A 20,810-nucleotide genomic window follows, 5' to 3' on the forward strand; every position below is an offset into this window, starting at 1 on the left:
CTCATTACTGTACTAATGTTACCTTAATTAACAGTGCTACCCCACCACCTTTTCCTAGATTTCTGTCTTTCCAAATTGTCAAATAGCCTTGAGGTCGCAGCCTTGGTTGCCTTTCAGCCATGTCTCCATGATGTCTCTCTGATCATACATATTAATTTGTGCTAACAATTCATTCATTTCAAATGTTTGTGTGCATTCAGATATAGAACCTTAAACTTTGTATTTTAGTATTTTTGCAATCTCCGGCCTTATCTGCTGTCCATTCCTGCCTCACTCTGGTTATCATTGCCCAATGGTACAGGTGAAGACCATCTCATGGATGGACAGGAGGACATTATTAAAGACTGAGGTGTTATTTGAGCAGTTCCAGTATAAATGTGGACATAGGAATTGATAACGGCAATAAGAAAAGGACAGAACGTACATCTTTAAAGCGAATATTTTATTACATCCATTTGCTCTGGTCCATTAACCCTCACCCTCGAAGTACAATTCACCTGAAGACGATATTTGGTCTGGACTCTTTTTGCATCACCACTGAAAATCAATCAGCATTATATTAAAGTCTTGTAAAAGCATGCATTTCCTATTTACAACTTCACTTCCTGTTGTCACAATTTTCCAGTCCCATTTTTATTTTCAAGTTTAACATTGGGAATGGCCATGTTATCCTGTATGATGGGAACTCTCCATGTGGTTCCAGTGATAATGGGAGCAGACTGTGTTCTTTACATCACCCTCCATCACTGTGTCCTCTGGCACAGCTAAGGAGACACCATGGACTGTCTGATTGTTGACGGAACAGTTTGGGTTGCATTATCGCACGTGCTCTGACTTTTTTGAAAAAAGCCAATAATTTTGTGTTGTTTTTATAACCTGTCCTCTTCTGAAAGGGTTATTAGCGGAGGCCAATCTGAGATCACTTGCATCAGTGTGGCCGGGGTATTTTAACCAGCCTATTATTTTATCCTCACCAAAATAATGGTTTAACCACAAACCTCTTCAGTTAAAAGACAGATTCTAGTCCTGGCGTCACATCTATAGTGTACGATTCTCCTTCATTTATTGGATCTGCATTACAAACATAAAGGAGCCATTAAACCAATAAAGAATAAAATATGACACATTTCACATTCTGAGTGTCTCAAAGTAAATCATAGCAAATGAAATACTTTCCAAGTGTTGCAATGTAGGAAACATGAGTCATGTTAAGTTTGCACAAATAAGTAATAAATGACCAAATCTGTTAATGTTGATTCAGGAAGGAACATTGACCTGGACATCAATGAGAACCGACAGCTCTTTTAATAGTACCATGGGTTCCTTTATGCCACCAGAACTGTTGGCTGGTTTATTATAAACTACCATAAACAGGGTAACAAAATATAAAGAGCATTGAACTGTTACCATGTTATGTAAGATTGGCAATGAGATCCATTCATCCCGCTTGTTAAAATAGTGGATGTGCGATCTTAATCAAATATGCTCATGTGTTTCATTTGTAGTATCTCAGTAGAACATCAACCGCAAGGCCTCTGTCAAAGCAACTATTAGGTTAGCAACTGAATTTTGACTTTTCAATTTTGGAATACTATCTGTACTTTGTTACCACCATCATGCCGAAGGGCCTGTGTCTGTGCCGTACATTCTATGATCCTATTGCACCAAATGTAGGCAAATGGGGTCAGCTTAGATCGGCTTTTTGGTTGCCATGGACCAGTTTGGGCCGAAGAGCCTGTCTCCGTGTTGCAGTCTATGATTCATCCTGTTCAGGGTGAACAGAACTGGTATACTGATGTAACCATCCTCCTCCCTCAGACCTATGGAAACTGGGTCAGTAATCTTGTGTTTAATTCAGAAGAGAAGAAGCTAGAAGTGATTCTGGTATTAAATTATATTCCTCAGGGTACACACATTACTGGACGCTGGTTTCACAGGAGACTCTGGAATGAGGAGCAGCTGGCTAAGGCAAGTTATATGTGACCAATTGCACACAATTCTCCACCCAACAAAAAAGGAGCTGGCAGGTAGAAAGAGAGAAAAAGACAGACACAGTATAGCGTTCTGTTTTAGATATTTCAGTTCAAGGTTTTATAAATGTTGCAGATACAAAATACTACGGATGCTGGAAATTTGAAGTAAAAACATAACATGATAGAATATTAAATGATCAGGCAGAATCTATGGAATGAAACCAAACTAAATGGCCAGATTTCCAGAGTTGGAAGAATATGGAGCCATTTAAGAATGATGGGAGTACCCAGATTCCAGACTGGTGCCTCCAATTTTCACTGGTATGAAATAAGGTTGCATGTAGTGAGCTTAAACCCTGCACTCTTGGCTTGACTATCTTTATTGTGGAGGTAGGAATCTAATGAACCCTGCAATTTGAAAAGACGCAGACTAGTTTCTGGTTCACTCATTACGCATGATTGGGTTAGAGTCCAGACTTATATATGGATTAACACTGTTTATAAAATTGGAGAGAAGGGTTGACTATATTTAATTGAGAGCTATATGAGGTTATAATATGCATTTCTGTGACCTCTTTTGTCAATGTCTCAGTGTTTTTATACACAAGGTTATGAGGTGTCAAGTGCTCCTAGCTTATGTATTAATTTTTTTTCTTTAAAAACAAATTCTAATTAAGGGGCAATTTAGCGTGGCCAATCCACCTATCCTGCAAATCTTTGGATTGTGGTTGTGAGAACCATGCATACACGGGGAGAATGTGCAAACTCCACACAGACAGTGACAGGAGACAGGATCCTTCGTGCCAGGAGGCCGCAGTGCTAACCACTGTCCCACGGTGCCACCCACGGCTTTAGTTATTAATGCTATAATGGTCTTTCATTAACATTTTTAGAGGGTGCAGCAGCACCAGTTTTTAAAATTGAAAATAAATTATGAATGGGGGTTTGTCAAGCAGTTTCACACACGTTACTGAAGTGTTAATTTGTACTGCACATTATGTATACTGGGTGAACATGCATGAAAAGACCTCGAGTAGCCATGGAGGATATGGGGGGTCTTTGGTGGGGTGTGGCAGGAATTAATTGGCATTGAGTTGACATCTGGGCTTCATTCATTTATTTTTTCTTTGATGGGATGTGGGCGACACTGGCTGGCCCAGCATTTGTTGCCCATTCCTAATTGCCCTTGAACTGAATGGTTTGCTCGGCCATTTCAGAGCACATTTAAGAATCAACCACATTGCTGTCGATCTGGAGTCACATGTAGGCCAGACCAGGTAAGGATGGCAGATTTCCTTCCCTAAAGGGCATGAGTGAACCAGATGGGTTTTTATCACAATTGACAATGGTTCCACGGAAGTCATTAGACTTTTAATTCCAGATTTTTATTGAATTCAAATTTTATCATCTGCCGTGGTGGGATTCGAACCTGTGTGCCCAGAGAATTACCCTGAGCCTCTGGATTACTAGTCCAGTAACAACAGCACTGTCTCCCCTAATGGGGCCATGGGGTGGTTTTTTGCATGAGTCAGCAGGGAAGGCACTGTGATTGGGGTGATGGAATGTGACGGGTGAGGGATAGCAAGCCTGAACTATTATCCAAAAACTGGGTTGAAATCCCATTTTGCCCATGTGGGCCTTTTAACCAGTGACTACTCGGCTATCTCTGTGGCCACCTCCAATTTGTTTTGTGGGGTGGTGAACCTTACTCTATCCCACCATCCCCCCATATCAAATACCATGCCACTTGTGACACTTTATACTGAGATGGATCTGTTGAGTTGTGAAATTGTCTGACTTGCGCTACCTGCCTCGTTAGCGGAAATGTGACCCAAAATTTCAGATTGGTGACCTGTTATCAGAAATGAGGAAATATAGAAATGTTTTTTTTTAAATTAAAATACCCAATTCTTTTTTTCCAATTCAGGGGAAATCACCTACCCTGCACACAGACATGGGGAGAATGTGCAAACTCCACTGGAACCCAGGTCCTCAGCACCGTGAGGCAGCAGTGCTAACCACTACTCCACCATGCCGCCTGAAAGATAGAAATGTAATAGGTTCCGAGAAAGTGCAAGGGTGGAAGGGGATAAAGAACAAAAGGGAAGGTGCCCGATAGGTTGCAGGGCAGGACAGTTGATGCCAAAAGGTTTTATGGAACAAAAGCCAAGTAAATGGTAATGTGTACAATAAAGAGACAAAACATCTTTCCAGGTGAAATGAATGAAAATCGCTTATTGTCACAAGTCGGCTTCAAATGAAGTTACTGTGAAAAGCCCCTAGTCACCCCATTCTGGCGCCTGTTCGGGGAGGCTGGTACAGAATGAGGTGTGGATGGCTGAATAGTAGCTGTCCAAATACAAATTGAAGGAATAAATAGTGAAGGAAATGAGAAAACTGATCAGATCCTACCTCTGGGTCCATTTTCTTACGATTGTTTTTGCTGGTTTGGTTTCTTGTTTCTATTCTGACAGGTTGGGCAATAGGCACCCTGCCTGTTAAATCCAGAATTGAGGCTTAAAATGCCTCTAAATTGGCTTTCTAATTAATTTTTTCCAATTTAATTGTTTTTTCAAACAAGGGGGCACCCTTCTTGTCTACAATCCCACTCAGATACACCTGGAAGAGGAATATTCCAACACCCTGCCTGCACCCAAATCTGCTTCCCTTTCCTGGGAATGTTTTGTCCACAAAGTCCAAATCAAGGTAAGCAAGTCACAAATATTTAATTCAATGGAAAGTCATGTACAGAAAGTGAAATAAAGGGATGGAAAGAGAGAGAGATAAAAGCGGCAGGAAGAAAAAGTTAAAAGAAAGTTCATTTTAGCTTTTTGTTTTAAAATATCCAACACTAATTAAAATCTTAAGAAATGAGAGTCTTGTTCAAGTTAAATTTCAGTATCACAGATGGTATTATTAAGACATAACAAGCCAGTGAAATGTACTTGCAGTCGAATAACAAGCCCTAATATATTTGGTAATTTCAGTGGGGATCTATCATGTAAACATCTCACATTTGCCTGCGATTGCTTGAATGCCCAGTCACTTCACAAGATAATGTTGAAGCAAAACTTGTGCAGGAGTTGGGCAACTCAGATAGCAACATCCTAATTCCCACATTTAACTCAGATAGCAACATCCTAATTTCCACATTTAACTCAGATAGCAACATCCTAATTCCCACATTTAACTCAGATAGCAACATCCTAATTCCCACATTTAACTCAGATAGCAACATCCTGATTCCCACATTTAACTCAGATAGCAACAGCATAATTTCCACATTTAACTCAGATAGCAAAATCCTAATTTCCACATTTAACTCAGATAGCAGCATCCTAATTCCCACATTTAACTCAGATAGCAACATCCTAATTCTCAGATTTAACTCAGATAGCAACAGCATAATTCCCACATTTAACTCAGATAGCAACATCCTAATTCCCACATTTAACTCAGATAGCAACATCCTAATTCCCACATTTAACTCAGATAACAACATCCTAATTCCCACATTTAACTCAGATAGCAACATCCTAATTCCCACATTTAACTCAGATAGCAACATCCTAATTCCCACATTTAACTCAGATAGCAACATCCTAATTCCCACATTTAACTCAGATAGCAACATCCTAATTTCCACATTTAACTCAGATAGCAACACCCTAATTCCCACATTTAACTCAGATAGCAACACCCTAATTCCCACATTTAACTCAGGTAGCAACAGTATAATTCCCACATTTAACAAATAGCAACATCCTAATTCCCACATTTAACTCAGATAGCAACAGCATAATTCCCACATTTAACTCAGACAGCAACACCCTAATTCCCACATTTAACTCAGATAGCAACAGTATAATTCCCACATTTAACAAATAGCAACATCCTAATTCCCACATTTAACTCAGATAGCAACACCTAATTCCCACATTTAACTCAGATAGCAACATCCTAATTCCCACATTTAACTCAGTTAGCAACATCCTAATTCCCACATTTAACTCAGATAGCAACATCCTAATTCCCACATTTAACTCAGATAGCAACATCCTGATTCCCACATTTAACTCAGATAGCAACATCCTGATTCCCACATTTAACTCAGATAGCAACATCCTAATTCCCACATTTAACTCAGATAACAACATCCTAATTCCCACATTTAACTCAGATAGCAACATCCTAATTCCCACATTTAACTCAGATAGCAACATCCTTATTCCCACATTTAACTCAGATAGCAACAGCATAATTCCCACATTTAACTCAGCAACATCCTAATTCCCACATTTAACTCAGATAGCAACATCCTAATTCCCACATTTAACTCAGATAGCAACATCCTAATTCCCACATTTAACTCAGATAGCAACATCCTGATACCCACATTTAACTCAGATAGCAACATCCTAATTTCCACATTTAACTCAGATAGCAACATCCTAATTCCCACATTTAACTCAGATAGCAACATCCTAATTCCCACATTTAACTCAGATAGCAACATCCTGATTCCCACATTTAACTCAGATAGCAACATCCTAATTCCCACATTTAACTCAGATAGCAACATCCTAATTCCCACATTTAACTCAGATAGCAACATCCTGATTCCCACACTTAACTCAGATAGCAACAGCATAATTTCCACATTTAACTCAGATAGCAACATCCTAATTCCCACATTTAACTCAGATAGCAACATCCTAATTTCCACATTCAACTCAGATAGCAACATCCTAATACCCACATTTAACTCAGATAGCAACATCCTAATTTCCACATTTAACTCAGATAGCAACATCCTAATTTCCACATTTAACTCAGATAGCAACAGCATAATTCCCACATTTAACTGCACATATACAGATGTTGGACGTGCTGTCAACATTACTTTTTAATGAGAGAAGCAAAGGCCACAACACCGGCCCCCTTCCCCTTCCTCTCCAGCAACTCCGGCATGTCCGATATCCCAAAGATCGCCACCATTGGCTCCGGCCTGACCTCCACCCCCACAACCTTAGATAACGTCCCAAACACTGCTTCCCAGTAACTCTCCAATTTCTCACAACCCTAGAACATGTGTGCATGAATCACCAGCCCTCACCCACACTTCTCGCACTCATTGACCACCCCTGGAAGAACCCACTCATCCTCGCCTGGGTCATATGTACCCTGTGCACCAGCTTGAACTGAATCATGCCCATCCTGGTGCAAGAAGAGGTTGAATTCACCCTATGCATCCTGGACATGTCACCTGTGATGTCACCTGGACATCCCTGGTGACTATGAGGCAATTTATCATGGCCTGTCCACCTAGATTGCACATCTTTGGACTGTGGGAGGAAACCGGAGCACCCGGAGGAAATCCACGCAGACACAGGGAGAATGTGCAAACTCCAACCGACAGTCATCAAGGCTGGAATTGAACCCAGGTCCCTGGCGCTGTGAGGTAGCAGTGCTAACCACTGTGCCACCATGGATGAGTTAGTTTAGAAGAACACCTTGAATTTTGTCTGATTCACTTAACTTTTATAAACTACTTTTTTTCTACAAAAAAACTATGTACGGGAATGGATTTGTCAGACATGACCTCCCCTTGACAAATCCGTGCTGTCTCAGTCCTATTTTACCTTGCACTTCCAAGTACTCCACAATCTCATCTTTAATAACAGACTCTAAAATCTTACCAATGACCGAAGTCAGGCGAACCAGTCTATAATTTCCTGCCTTCTGCCTCCCTCCCTTCTTAAACTGTGGTGTTACATTAGCCACCTTCTAGTCCTCTGGGATCCTTCCTGCCTCCTGTGATTCCTGAAAGATCACCACTAATGCCTCCACAATTTCCTCAGCTATCTCCTTTAGAATCCTGGAGTGTAGTCCATCTGGTCCAGGTGATTTATCCACCTTCAGACCTTTCAGTTTCCTCAGAACCTTCTCCTTAGTGATGGCCACTGCACTCACCTCTGCCCCCTGGTTCTCCTGAAGTTCTGGTAATCCACTGGTGTCTTCCACTGTGAAGACTGATGCAAAGTAACTATTCAGTTCCTCTGCCATTTCTTTATTTTTTATTACTACTTCTCCAGCCTCATTTTCCAGTGGTCCAATGTCTATTCTTGCCTCTCTCCTACCTTTTATATATTGAAAAAAAATCTTGCTATCTTCTTTTATATTGCTAGCTAGCTTACACTCACAATTCATCTTCCCCCCCCCCCCCCCCCCCCCCCACCCCTTATTGCTTTTTTAGTTATTCTCTGCTTGCTTTTAAAGGCTTCCCAATCTTCTGGCTTCCCACTAATCCTCGCCACTTTGTATGCTTTTTCTTTTGCTTTTATGCTGTCCTTGACTTCCCTCATCAGCCATGGATGCCTCATCTTCCCCTTATTTCCTTCTCCTTGGTATGAATTTCCATTGTGCCTCCTGAATAACCACCAAAACCTCCTGCCATTGCTGTTCCACTGTCTTCCCTACTAGACTCCCCTTCTAATGAACTCTGGCCAGTTCCTCCATCATGCCTTTGTAATTGTAATCACGTTACATCTGATTGCAGCTTCTCCCTCTCAAACTGAAGGGTAAATTCTATCATATTGTGGTCACTGCTCCCTAAGGGTTCCTTCACGTTAAGATCCCTAATCAAGTCTGCCTCATTTCACATTACCAAACCCAGAATTGTCTGTTCCCAAGGCTCTACCACAAGCTGCTCCAAAAAAACATCTCTTAGACAGTCCACCAATTCCTTTTCTTGGGATCCACTACCAACTTGATTTTCCCAGTCCACCTGCCTATTGAAGTCCCCCATGATTATTGTCATATTGCCTTTCTTTTATGCCTTTTCTATCTCCTGATTTATTTTCTGCACATCCTGACTACTACTCGGGGGTCTGTAGATAACTCCCATCAGGGCCAACTCTACCAACAGATTCTATACCTCTGAATTTGGCCGTCAAAAACACAGAAAGTTGAAGGCGAGGCACGAGGATGAAGTGAGGCAAAAACTTTGAAGTATGGAGCAGTGCCCAAACTGCAACAACAACATCCACCAAAGTTTTGGTGACTTGCCTGATGACTTCGTCCTGCCGATTTCCGGAGACAATAAATCACCTGAAAACCTTGAACAAGAAGAAGTGGACTTTGAAATGGGAATGGGGCTACAAGAAATTGCTCAAGCTCATTGTTCTGCATCTGAAGTGAGGGAAGAAAACTATCCTGAAGACATTGCCCTATAGCCAAAATCTGCTCTACTGGGTATGATTGAATATTTTGTTATAAATAGACCAGAGAACATAGGTAACATAGAAAATCTGAGAAGAGAGATTGAGGTTCGAGGCTGAAAGCAGGTTAGACGTCTCCATGAGTCCCAGTTTCTGAGGGCAAAACAAAATGGCATGATGGAAAGGAGAAATTGGTTGATTTTTTTTCAGCAACCTCTAAGGCAATCTACTGTTATATTTGTAAATGATGCACGGTGGCCTAGTGGTTAGCACAACCGCCTCACGGCGCTGAGGTCCCAGGTTCGATCTCGGCTCTGGGTCACTGTCTGTGTGGAGTTTGTACATTCTCCCCGTGTCTGCGTGGGTTTCGCCCCCACAACCCAAAAATGTGCAGAGTAGGTGGATTGGCCACGCTAAATTGCCCCTTAATTGGAAAAAATAATTGGGTAATCGAAATTTTTTTTAAAAAAAATATTTGTAAATGGTTCCCTGACCCTAGTAAAGGGAAACAATCATTTGTCGATGAGTACTCTAATTGGAGAAATGTTGAAAGAGATATTGTTGGTCATGCAACTTCCAAAAGTCATATTGACGCGATGTGTGCGTTCGTTCAAAATGTAAATTGTCTATAAGCATTATCGGCCCAGTTTGCAAAGGAACATTCCGATTGGAGAAAAGAGCTGAGATGTGTTGTTGGCACAGTCAAACTTCTGTCTTCCTTGGGATGCTCTTTTGGAGGGTCGGTGCAGACACGATGGGCTGAATGGCCTCCTTCTGCACTGCAAAAATTCTACGGTTCTAATTGTTAGTCTTAGTTAGAAAATTTGTCATGGAGGTTCAAAATGACGATACCTCAGTGGAAGGAGAACATAGAACATACAGTGCAGAAGGAGGCCATCTGGCCCATCGAGTCTGCACCGATCCATTAAAGCCCGAACTTCCACCCCATCCCCGTAACCCAATAACCCTTCCTAATCATTTTGGTCACTAAGGGCAATTTATCACGGCCAATCCACCTAACCTGCACGTCTTTGGACTGTGGGAGGAAACCGGAGCACCCGGAGGAAACCCACGCAGACACGGGGAGAACGTGCAAACTCCGCACAGACAGTGACCCAACGGGGAATCGAACCTGGGACCCTGGCGCTGTGAAGCCACAGTGCTATCCACTGTGCTACCGTGTTGCCCTCATTGGAGTATTTGCTCCTGCATTCGACTTTTTCTGGCTCATCCTGTTCTGGTCTGTGTTGTGCTGTAGTCATATCATCGGCTGATTTCTCCATCCTGTTGCTTATCAGCCAGTTCATGTTTGCTCACCTCAAGGCACGCAGATCTCTATTGTAATGTTGACAGCAGGTAAGCTTGGATTTCAATTTATCAATTACAATATAGGCTTGTTGTCGTCATAAGTTAAAAAGCACTTCAGCAGTTAAGATATGATTTTGGGTGTCTGTGCATTGTGCATTTAAAGTTATCAATTACAGTTCAGGCTTGTTGTTGTTATAAATTAAAGAGCAGTGACACCATGGGGAGGGGGGGCTTGATATAATTGGGGGTGGAGCTTGACATCATGGTGCGGGCATTGACATCATTGGGGGATGCCCACCATGTCACCAGGGGGCGGGGCATGAAGTAGAGGCCATGCAAAGAGAGAGAGCACGGGCTCCCAGAACTGTGAGCCCTCCTCTGTCCTTTGGAGTAAACCAAATTGAGGGGTGATTTAATCAAGGTGTTCGTAATGTCAAAAAGAAGTCAAAGGATAAATATCTATCTCCTCTGGTGGACAACCCTGAATGGTGCATCTTCTTCAAATTCAGATGAAAAATCAGGAAGCAGTTTTTCAGTCAAGGACATTAGAAATCTGGAAGTTTCTTGCTGCGGGCGGGTTGGTGGGCATTGTGAAAACTGATACAGACAGCTTTTTATCAGCTAAAGATATCAAGGGAGCTGGAGTAAAATCACAAAACAATAGCATCAAAAAGTAAAATTAGTCTCAAAGTAAACTCACCAATTTCGATGATATCTGCTAAATATTCACATAATGGCCCATTGTAGTTTTCCTGACACTCACATTTCTCTCCATTCCAGCTTCCTCCGTTCTTACATGGATTTGCTGCTTTATCAAGAGATAATAATAGTATTTCAAATAATACACGGGCTATTGAAAAGGTTCATGGAAGAAGAACATTCAATGTTTTGTATTTTCCTATTTTTGTCTCTACTATAGGGATATATTTGCATTGGGGTCTAGCTCAATGGTCACTCTATTCATTCTCTACCAACTAACCATTCTTCACAAGGAACTTGGACATTAGCTTGAACTGGCTTTTTGACACTGGATGGTATCAGAAAATATGGACAAACTGAATGAGCTGAATATTTGGAGGATATGGTGTGTGTGTGCCTCTGAGTGGAACGAAAGATACCAGACCACAGGGAGTCTGGGAGTTCTTTAAATGTTTTTGAAACACAGTAAAACCAGCTTCTACAATTAATATTGAGGAAGCAAAACACAAATCTGACCAACTGCCCAATCTTCTGTTGCCATTCCATTTTTTTTCGAAGCATGCAACTCCATTTTGTGGAACCTGCAGGATGAATTCTCCCACCCCTTTTGTTGGCAGGTGGGAATGGAGAATCCAGCGAGAGCTGAAAAGTTGAAACCCGCTGGCATTAAAATAGTTTGCAAATCTTCCAATAGCAATTTAATGGCCGATTGGTATCCCCACTGCCTCGTGGCGTGAATACCATTTGCATCCCATGAATGTTCATTAAAAGAACGGGTTGCTGGAATCGCCCCACACCTTCCAATCTTGCATCATGCCAGCAGGAAATTAGGCTGGCTTGAACCCAATTGACAAAGAGTGGTATGCACAAGTCGACATCAGCTCAAGGTGAATGCAACATACATAGCCTAGCTGCCATAGTGCTGCACCACTCTGCCAGTGCAAACTGTGGTATTATCATAAATGTAAGAACTGCAAGGGTTAATTAAATGTCTAGATCAGCCACTAGAGGGAGCTAGAGTCACAAGTACATAAAACATTGATGCTAAGCCGTGAGGGGCAGAGAGGTGAAGGGGTGAGCTAGAGTACAGACTGAAGGAAAGGTAGTGTGAGTGAGAGCAAATCATAGTTTATAATAGTGTAAAGATTAGTTGTAGGTGAGTGTAGATTATATGTTAATTATCAACTGTATTATTTAGCAGTGCATGTCAAATCCAAATTAGTAGTGTTAATAAATGTATAGCTTTTTTCAAGTTAAAACAATTTGTGGTCTTTGTGAACATTACACCAACCATCTTGAATTTAGCAACACAAAGAATACCACATGGTACCAGGAGTTTATTTCTACAAATTAGAAGCAGTTAGATTACACAAATTAGCCATAAGAAGATTGAAAGAAACAATCAAGCTGTGACACGGATCAGAAAATCTACACAGTGTCTCAAGAAGCCTGACTACTGGAGGACAAACGGTAAATGATGTCAAAACTGGGCATTCTTTAAACAGCAGCTAATAAATTTATAGCTTTGTTCAAGTTGAAGCTATTTTGTGGTGTTCTATTGGCAAAAACTCACCACATCGTCTTAAGCAGGAGGCAGCAAGGGAAGCTGCACAAGGACCTATGGATAATTGATGCCACAATGCAGGAGCACAGTGTGGAAGATAGGATCCTCCTGTGGGGGACTGGCATTGTCGTCCCGAATTAGGGCAGACACGCCATCCTTGAGGATCTGCACAACCGACATTCAAGGCTGTTGGAAATGAAGATGCTGGCCTGCAGCTATGTGTGGTGGCCAGGCCTGGATGGCACTATCGAAGGACTGGCCCAACAATGCACCACATGCCAGGAGCAGCAGAAGCTCCCCCCAGCCACCCCGCTGCATCCATAGGAATGGCCAGACCGGCCTTGCATGAGCCTACATGCTGATTTTGCCAGACCATTTAAGGGTCCATGTATTTACTTGTGATAGCTGCCCATTGTAAGTGGCTGGAAGTCCACCAGATGTCGTCCACCGGGTCGAAGGCAACAAGAGAAGCTCCGGCTCTTCTTCAGCTCCCATGGCATTCTGAAGGTACTGGTCTCACACAACGGCACCCACTTCACTAGTGACGAGTTTAAACACTTTGTGAAGATAAACAGGGTGCGTCACATCCTCACGACCCGTATCACCCTTCCTCAAACGGACTGTCCGAGCGAGCGGTGCAGACATTCAAAAGAGGGATGAGAAAACTGATCACAGGTTTCATGGATAAGGTTAGAGCGATTTCTGTTTAGCTACCGGACCACGCTGCACGCCGCAACCGCCTAGCGCCAGCAGACGGCCCGGAGACTCCGCACCCGCCTCAGGGTCACGTTTTCTGATATTAGCAGAAGAGTGCAACGTGATCAGGCACAGCAGAGGCAGAGCCAAGGTAACCGGGGGTGTGGTGTACGCCCAAAACCTTGGACTGGCCCTGAAGGTGCGCGAGCGGACGGTACAGAAACACTTTGACCACCTCAGGAGAAGAGACCAGAGTTGGGGGAACGCCCCGCTAGAAGAACCATCGTCCAGCCACATCGCCCCGGCACATGGGGGCCTGGGAGTGTCACTCCTGGGTCCCCGACACTGAAATGCGAGACGTGGTGGGCTTCACCTCTGAATTGGTGGCCCAGGTCTCCAGCGACCTGGGTCATGATGAACCCAGACAGTCATCACAAAAGCTTTGTTCCCCAACAGCTACACCCCGACCGAGCCAGCCTCGCAGCCACTGAAGGTACAAGCAAAGAGAAGGCTTCCTCCTACACTCCCTTCTTCAGAGGAATCTCGGGGGACGGGGAGGATGGATGTTATAACCCCAAGAAACCCACGAGGATGATCCTATTAATCTCTCCATGAGCCTCATGGAGTACGAGGTCCTGTGCTGAGGGTGGAGGTCACTCGGCGGGCTTGTAAATTCATAACCAAAAAAGCTGGTCCAAGTAGGAGCCGGGCTGCAGAGTGGTCTCGACAGGGACTGGGACTGTTACTTGCAAATGCTTTCCTTTAGAAATAAACTTTATTTTGACCCTCCTTTCTGGACTCCTTCATGACGACTAAACCCTAGCCCGTGTGTAATTAATGAAGCTAGAAGTGCTGAATCGGGCTGGTTTACGCCATTCCAGCGAGGAGGAACAGAACTGCCGGAACTGTCCATCACTACATAGAACATTACAGCGCAGTACAGGCCCTTCGGCCCACGATGTTGCACCGTCCCGTGATACCCTTCTAAAGTCCCTCTACATTATTCCCTTATCGTCCATATGCCTATCTAATGACCATTTGAATGCGTTTAGTGTTGGCGAGTCCACTACTGTTGCAGGCAGGGCATTCCACGCCCTTACTACTCTCTGAGTAAAGAACCTACCTCTGACATCTGTCCTATATCTATCTCCCCTCAATTTAAAGCTATGTCCCCTTGTGCTGGTCTTCACCATCCGAGGAAAAAGGCTCTCGATGTCCACCCTATCTAATCCTCTGATCATCTTGTATGCCTAAATTAAGTCCCCTCTTAACCTTCTTCTCTCTAACGAAAACAGCCTCAAGTCCTTCAGCCTTTCCTCATATGATCTTCCCTCAATACCAGGCAACATTCTTGTAAATCTCCTCTGTACCCTTTCCAATGCTTCCACATCCTTCCTATAATGTGGCGACCAGAACTGCACACGATACTCCAAATGCGGCCGCACCAGAGTTTTGTACAACTGCAACATGACCTCATGGCTCCGAAACTCAATTCCTCTACCAATAAAAGCTAACACACCGTACGCCTTCTTAACAACCCTCTCAACCTGGGTGGCAACTTTCAGGGATCTATGGACATGGACACCGAGATCTCTCTGCTCGTCCACACTACTAAGAATCTTACCATTAGCCCAGTACTCTGCCTTCCTGTTATTCCTTCCAAAATGAATCACCTCACACTTTTCTGCATTAAACTCCATTTGCCACCTGTCAGCCCAGCTCTGTTGCTTATCTATGTCCCTCTGTAACTTGTAACATCCTTCTGCACTGTCCACAACTCCACCGACTTTAGTGTCACCTGCAAATTTACTCACCCATCCTTCTACGCCCTCCTCCAGGTCATTTATAAAAATGACAAACAGCAACGGCCCTAAAACAGATCCTTGTGGCACACCACTAGTAACTGGACACCAGTCAGAGCATTTCCCATCAACCACCACTCTTTGCCTTCTATCAGCTAGCCAATTTCTGATCCAAACTGCTAAATCACCCTGAATCCCATGCCTCTGTATTTTCTGCAATAGCCTACCGTGGGGAACCTTATCAAACGCTTTACTGAAATCCATATACACCACATCAACTGCTTTACTCTCATCCACCTGTTTGGTCACCTTCTCGAAGAACTCCTTAATTCCTTAATTGGAAAAAATAATTGGGTAATCGAAATTTTTTTTAAAAAAAATATTTGTAAATGGTTCCCTGACCCTAGTAAAGGGAAACAATCATTTGTCGATGAGTACTCTAATTGGAGAAATGTTGAAAGAGATATTGTTGGTCATGCAGCTTCCAAAAGTCATATTGACGCGATGTGTGCGTTCGTTCAAAATGTAAATTGTCTATAAGCATTATCGGCCCAGTTTGCAAAGGAACATTCCGATTGGAGAAAAGAGCTGAGATGTGTTGTTGGCACAGTCAAACTTCTGTCTTCCTTGGGATGCTCTTTTGGAGGGTCGGTGCAGACACGATGGGCTGAATGGCCTCCTTCTGCACTGCAAAAATTCTACGGTTCTAATTGTTAGTCTTAGTTAGAAGATTTGTCATGGAGGTTCAAAATGACGATACCTCAGTGGAAGGAGAACATAGAACATACAGTGCAGAAGGAGGCCATCTGGCCCATCGAGTCTGCACCGATCCATTAAAGCCCGAACTTCCACCCCATCCCCGTAACCCAATAACCCTTCCTAATCATTTTGGTCACTAAGGGCAATTTATCACGGCCAATCCACCTAACCTGCACGTCTTTGGACTGTGGGAGGAAACCGGAGCACCCGGAGGAAACCCACGCAGACACGGGGAGAACGTGCAAACTCCGCACAGACAGTGACCCAACGGGGAATCGAACCTGGGACCCTGGCGCTGTGAAGCCACAGTGCTATCCACTGTGCTACCGTGTTGCCCTCATTGGAGTATTTGCTCCTGCATTCGACTTTTTCTGGCTCATCCTGTTCTGGTCTGTGTTGTGCTGTAGTCATATCGTCGGCTGATTTCTCCATCCTGTTGCTTATCAGCCAGTTCATGTTTGCTCACCTCAAGGCACGCAGATCTCTATTGTAATGTTGACAGCAGGTAAGCTTGGATTTCAATTTATCAATTACAATATAGGCTTGTTGTCGTCATAAGTTAAAAAGCACTTCAGCAGTTAAGATATGATTTTGGGTGTCTGTGCATTGTGCATTTAAAGTTATCAATTACAGTTCAGGCTTGTTGTTGTTATAAATTAAAGAGCAGTGACACCATGGGGAGGGGGGGCTTGATATAATTGGGGGTGGAGCTTGACATCATGGTGCGGGCATTGACATCATTGGGGGATGCCCACCATGTCACCAGGGGGCGGGGCATGAAGTAGAGGCCATGCAAAGAGAGAGAGCACGGGCTCCCAGAACTGTGAGCCCTCCTCTGTCCTTTGGAGTAAACCAAATTGAGGGGTGATTTAATCAAGGTGTTCGTAATGTCAAAAAGAAGTCAAAGGATAAATATCTATCTCCTCTGGTGGACAACCCTGAATGGTGCATCTTCTTCAAATTCAGATGAAAAATCAGGAAGCAGTTTTTCAGTCAAGGACATTAGAAATCTGGAAGTTTCTTGCTGCGGGCGGGTTGGTGGGCATTGTGAAAACTGATACAGACAGCTTTTTATCAGCTAAAGATATCAAGGGAGCTGGAGTAAAATCACAAAACAATAGCATCAAAAAGTAAAATTAGTCTCAAAGTAAACTCACCAATTCCGATGATATCTGCTAAACATTCACATAATGGCCCATCGTAGTTTTCCTGACACTCACATTTCTCTCCATTCCAGCTTCCTCCGTTCTTACATGGATTTGCTGCTTTATCAAGAGATAATAATAGTATTTCAAATAATACACGGGCTATTGAAAAGGTTCATGGAAGAAGAACATTCAATGTTTTGTATTTTCCTATTTTTGTCTCTACTATAGGGATATATTTGCATTGGGGTCTAGCTCAATGGTCACTCTGTCGATTCCTGGTTAATTTGCTGTCAGTCTAGATTCAATAAAATCTGAGATGGATTTGCAGGTATCATATCATTTAATAATAACTAACTTGCAAGGCTGACTCAATCCATAGGACCTCAGGACACACACACTGTCTTCTGAGAGCCCAGAATAAAGAGAGACAGAATACAAAGAAGCTTCTGCTGATATATTCAAAATCACAGTAAGATTCACATATAAGCTTCCCATTGGTCATTCTATACACCTCCTGACCTGGCCCTATATCCTAATTGGTCACTTTGCATTGTAACCCCAGCATCTTTTTCAAACTTCTGACCACGAGGTTACCATCCCCCGCGAGCCATGAAACTTCTGCTTTCCTTTGTTCTGTCTGTGACCACTGTGCCCTCAGGGTCCTAGTGCCTAATTTTATCACATTCATTTATTCATTTCCTCAACTCTATTCATTCTCTACCAACTAACCATTCTTCACAAGGAACTTGGACATTAGCTTGAACTGGCTTTTTGACACTGGATGGTATCAGAAAATATGGACAAACTGAATGAGCTGAATATTTGGAGGATATGGTGTGTGTGTGCCTCTGAGTGGAACGAAAGATACCAGACCACAGGGAGTCTGGGAGTTCTTTAAATGTTTTTGAAACACAGTAAAACCAGCTTCTACAATTAATATTGAGGAAGCAAAACACAAATCTGACCAACTGCCCAATCTTCTGTTGCCATTCCATTTTTAATCTTCTACCTAACTCCCTAAATTGCCGTTGCAGAACCTCGCTACTCTTTCTACCTATGTCATTCGTGCCAATGTGGACAATGACCGGTGTCTGACTTCCCTCCCGTTTTAGGATGCTTTGTACCCGCTCAGAGACATCCAGGACCCTGGCACCAGGGAGGCAAACTACCATCCTGGAGTCCCTTTCACGGCCACAGAAGCGCCTATCTGTGCCCCTGACTATTGAATCCCATGCCACTATTGCTTTTCGGCACTTTGTATCCCCTGCCTGTGCAACAGGGTTAGTTGTGATGCCCTCGCTCTGGCCACTGATGATGCTGTCCCCTGGATGGACCTTCCCCCTCATCAGTATCCAAAACAGCATACTTGTGAGATAGGGGGACAGCCATAGGGGACCCCTGCACCGTCTGCCTACCTCGTCTGACGGTCACCCATCCACCTTCCTGTAACTTGGGTGTGACCACATCTCTGTAGCTATTATCTATCACAATTTCAGTTAATTGTGTGCTCCTCGGTGCTTCCAGCTGCTGCTCTAACCGATCTATGGAGGCCCTGGGACGGTTTTGGTTTGGGCACGAATTTGTGGACTGGGTCCGGTTGTTGTGCCAGGCACCGGTGGTGAGTGTGTGGACAAATTGGGTGAGTTCCGATTATTTTAGACTGCGCTGGGGGACGAGGCAGGAGTGCCCACTTTCCCCACCGCTGTTTGCCTTAGCTTTGGAGTCGATGGCAATGGCACTGAGAACGTTGGGGGTCTGGTAGGGGATAGTATGGGGGGGGGGGTGGAGCACAGGGTCTTGCTTTACGCGGATCATTTACTTCTATACATTTCAGACCCGCTGGGGGGATTTTGGAGATATTAGAGAAATTTGGTCAGTTTTCGGGGTATAAATTGAATATGGGTTGGAGTGAGGTCTTTGCGATTCAGGTGGGAGGGCAGGAGAAGAGATTGGGGGAGATGCCATTCAAGGTGGTAGGAGGAAGCTTTCGATATTTGGGTATCCAGGTGGCACAGGAATGGGAGCAGCTGCACAAGCTGAATTTTAGGTCGGCTGGTGGGACAGATGAGGGGGGATTTTTGGAGGTGGGATGCGCTCCTGCTGTCATTGGCAGGGCGAGTGCAGACAGTGAAAATGGTGGTCCTTCCAAGGTTTATGTTCATCTTTCAGAGCCTTCCAATTTTAAACCCCAAGGCGTTTTTTAAAACAGTAAATTCAGTGATCTCGGGATTTGTTTGGGCAGGTAAAACCCCATGGGAGAAGAAGATGCTGCTGGAGCGGGAGTGTCATTGGGGGGGGGGGGGGGGGGGGTGAGGGGGGGTGCTAGCCCTTCCGCATTTTATAAATTATTATTGGGTGACGAAGACAGCAATGGTCAGGAAGTGGGTGGTGGGGGAAGGGTCGGTTTGGGAGCGGGTGGAAACGGCCTCATGTAAAGACACGAGTTTGGGGGCATTGTAAACGGCACCTCTATCATTCTCATCGGCCAGGTACACTACACGCCCGGTAGTAGTGGCAGCCCTAAGGGTGTGGGGGCAGTGGCAATAGCACATGGGACTGAAGGGGGCGTCGGTGTGGGCACCGATATGTGATAACCATCCGTTCGCCCAGGGGGGGCTGGATGGGAGGGTTCCGGAGGTGGCAGCGGCCGTGGATCGAAAGATTTGGGGATTTGGGGTTTCCCGAGGTTGGAGGAGCTGGAGGAGGAGTTTGAGTTGCCAGGGGGAATGGATTTCGGTATCTACAAGTGAGGGATTTTGTGCGGAGGTAGGTTTTGACCTTCCCTCAACTGCCGCACCGGGGGCTACAGGATAAGGTAATGTCGAGAACAGGAGTAGGAGAGGGGAAGGTTCAGAGATCTATAAGGAGCTCATGGAGTGGGAGGGAGCCCCGATAGGGGAGGCGAAGAGAAAGGCGAAGGGAGTCAAGTAAGGTCAGGAAAACCATTGGAAAGAGGGTTGGGGAAGGAGGTCCTGTTTGTGTAAACCATGTTGGCTGGGGTTTGTTACGTGGTTGGGGGGGGGGGGGGGGGGGGGGGGGACAGTGGTGGGGTGGTGTTGGTTATATTGTTTTGTTCTTGTTGAAACCTGATGGTTAAAATTGTTAAAATTATAAATGCCTTAAGAAAATATTTTCTGGAAAAAAAAGAACTTTGTTAAAAATTCAGCAACCTGTTACTTCACTATCAGCAGATGATGTGAAAACTTCTGTCTCTCCTAATCAAGAATCAAGTGTACAACCTGAAGATGCCCAGAGTAATGCAGTTCCAACTGACGCATCTTCAGAGCCACTGGAATGTCAAGCAGATTCGGCGGATCAACAAAAGCTTTGAAGGTCAAAGAGACATGGAAAGAAGCCTGACAGACTGAATCTGTAGTGGAAACTGTCATTGTAATTAATCTGAATTGTGCATATCAAATGATAATTGGTTGAAATTATGTCTATTTTTTTTTGTCAAAATCTAAAGGAAAGGGGATGTAATAACATGCATAAGCAATTCCGTATGTTAATATGTTAGACCTCCAACCAGCAGGTGGCAGTACAACTACACCACGTGACACTGCAACCTTGGGAGTCTGGGTGAGAAGTAATTGTGGATAGTTGTGCTTAGTATTAGCTCTTCTATTCTCGCTGTTATGACC

At 43.9% G+C, this 20,810-nt stretch overlaps 1 long non-coding RNA gene across 1 annotated transcript; it reads right to left on the reverse strand.

Moving 5' to 3' along the window:
- Positions 1-422: 422 nt before the first annotated feature.
- Positions 423-17,810, reverse strand: LOC119958364. Its single transcript, XR_005459017.1, has 5 exons — positions 17,525-17,810; positions 17,179-17,283; positions 11,202-11,306; positions 999-1,071; positions 423-537 (listed from the first exon to the last, which is right to left on the reverse strand). It is a non-coding gene; the product is annotated as an uncharacterized LOC119958364 (long non-coding RNA).
- Between the last annotated feature and the right edge of the window lie 3,000 nt (positions 17,811-20,810).

This window comes from Scyliorhinus canicula, chromosome 29 (assembly GCF_902713615.1).
Source record: "Scyliorhinus canicula chromosome 29, sScyCan1.1, whole genome shotgun sequence".
In the NCBI taxonomy this organism is placed as follows: domain Eukaryota; kingdom Metazoa; phylum Chordata; class Chondrichthyes; order Carcharhiniformes; family Scyliorhinidae; genus Scyliorhinus; species Scyliorhinus canicula.